Raw genomic sequence first — 2,512 nt, forward strand, 5'->3', positions numbered from 1 at the left:
CCTTGAACACAACGTGCCACCAACCCCTGAGCAGCCCCCCAAATCAAACCACCAAAATCCATCAATCCCAAGCCACCTTGGAAAGCTCTGCTTACTTCCCCCCACTGAAAGAAATCCTATTTAATATCTGTAGCCTGTTCAGTTTGCTGCAGTTTCTCATCCGATGCAGTCAGCCTCCTGGATTCTTCCTTCCCAATAAATCTCTTGTGTGAGACTTGTATGGTGTGACATTTTCACCAGTGCAGCCCAGCTGTAACAATTCTCCCTGGAGCTGAGTGGTGCAGCTCAGAGCAGAACTGTAACAATTTCACAGGGGAAATCCTCTCCTACCAGAGCAGAGCTGTTGCATTGGGGAGACCTTTTCCTGGAGCAGCTCTGTAAGCTGCTGTACTTAGTGACTTTGTGGTCTTCCTTGGCTGCCAACTGCCAGTTTGTTGGAGCGCAGGAATGTTCTTATGAGTATGTTCTTATGGTTCTCTGGATTTCCTCAGTATCTGCTGTTTCATCTCAAATTTTGTTAATTTGCCCCTTCTCTCTCTGCCATAGTGAATTTGGCTAAGGGTTTGTCTAATGGATTTTCTGCAAAGAACCAACTCTTCATCTTATTGATTCTTTGTATTGTTCTTTTGTTTGTATTTTATTGATTTCAACACTGAATTTGACATATCATTCTCTCTATTCCTTTAGGGCATTATATCTTCTTGTTGTTCTAGAGCTTTCGTTGGGTCAAAATTATCTCAGGGCCTGTACCTCGAGGCCTATAGGACAGAAGAAAGCCTGGCTTGAGTACTTAGACGCCTGTAGGACAGAGAAGAGCCTGGCTCATGTTTGAGTGATGATGAGACAGCAAAAGATTAGATAGATGTCCCTGCAGGCAGAGGGTGGGTTTGGCTGTCTTGGATAGAGGTACCCCCATGTCACACCATGTCACTTAAGCTATATAAGCTGATGCTCAAGTAATAAACTAAGTTCCTGCTTGACTGATTCCCTATCATGTCTGCCTCTGATTGTCCTGCGCTGTGGAATGGGCACTCACCTTTCCCTGGGGAATAAGGAGACATAGCAACGACTAGGCAAATACAGAGGCTTAAGAAGCCTAGCAAATGAAGGCTCAAAGGTCTTCTGATAAGTTGCTGGTGTTATATCTTTTTAATAATTTTATGAAGGCACTTAGTGCTATGAACTTACGTCTTAAAACCACCTTCTCTCACAGAGCTGGACCTCTTTCCAAGCCGGCACTCTATAAGGACGTTCGGCTCAAGCACGAAGACTGTAATGCCCAATGGCAAGATGAGTTGGAGTCTGGCATCTCTCAGGCGCTTCTAGAGCTGGAGAAGAACTCGGATATCAAGGCGCAACTGCGGGAGATCACGGCCAAGGAAACTGAAGTTGGTGGTGGCTGGAAAGTCATCATAATTTTTGTACCAGTTCCTCAGCTGAAATCTTTCCAGAAAATCCAAGTCCGGCTGGTTCGTGAATTGGAGAAAGTTTAGTGGGCAGCACGTAGTCTTCATTGCTCAGAGGAGGCTTCTGCCCAAGCCAACTCGGAAAAGCCGTACGAAAAATAAGCAAAATCGCCCCGGAAGCAGCACGCTCACCGCAGTGATGATATCATCCTTAAGGACTTGGTCATCCCAAGTGAAACTGTGGGTAAAAGGATCCATGTAAAACTGGATGACAGCCGGCTCATAAGGGTTCATTTAGACAAAGCACAGCAGAACAAGGTCGAAACTTTTTCTGGTGTTTATGAGAAGCTCATGGGCAAGGATGTTAACTTTGAATTCCCAGAGTTTCAACTGTAAAGAAAATGACTGAATAAAGTGTCGTTCATAGTAAAAAAATAAATAAAATAAAAATAAAAAATTAAAAACCCCACTTTCACGGTGTTCCACTAGTTTGGGTATGCTGTTTTTACTTCCACTCAACGTTAGAATTGAATTTCTTTCCTAATGTGTCTTGACTCATTTTTTTATTCAGTAGATATGTGTTTCCATGAGTTTGTTATTGTTGCTATCCAAATTTAATCCATGGTGGTCAGATAGAACAGAGGATATTATTTCAATTTTGTTGTATCTGTTGAGATTTGTTTTGTGTCCAAGTATGTAGTCAACTTTGGAGAAAGTTCCACAGCTTCTGAGAAGATATATTCTTTTGTGTTTGGATGAAATGTTCTGTAAATAACTGTTAGATTCATTTTGTTCATGACATCATATAGCCCAGCATTTCTCTGTTTATTTTTGTCTGTATGGCCTATGACCTATCTATCATTGGGAGTAGGGCATTAAACTCATCCACTATTACTGAGTGAGGGTAATATGTGATTTAACAATAGTGATGTTCCTTCTATGAATTTGGGTGCCCTTCTGTTTGTACATATATGTTTAGAACTGCAATATCTTCTTGATGGATTTTTTTTCCTTTGATGAGAATTTAGTGTCCTCCCTTGTCTCGCCAGATTAGTTTTGGTTTGAAGCCTTTTTGTCAGATACTGAAATGACTACACTGGCTTACT

The 2,512-nt window shown here is 41.8% G+C and overlaps 1 pseudogene; it reads left to right on the forward strand.

Annotated features, from left to right (window-relative positions):
* Positions 1-1,178: 1,178 nt before the first annotated feature.
* LOC142853058 (small ribosomal subunit protein eS7-like) lies at positions 1,179-1,802 on the forward strand (annotated as a pseudogene).
* The last annotated feature ends 710 nt before the right edge of the window (positions 1,803-2,512 follow it).

The sequence above is a fragment of the Microtus pennsylvanicus genome, chromosome 6 (assembly GCF_037038515.1).
Source record: "Microtus pennsylvanicus isolate mMicPen1 chromosome 6, mMicPen1.hap1, whole genome shotgun sequence".
NCBI lineage: Eukaryota > Metazoa > Chordata > Mammalia > Rodentia > Cricetidae > Microtus > Microtus pennsylvanicus.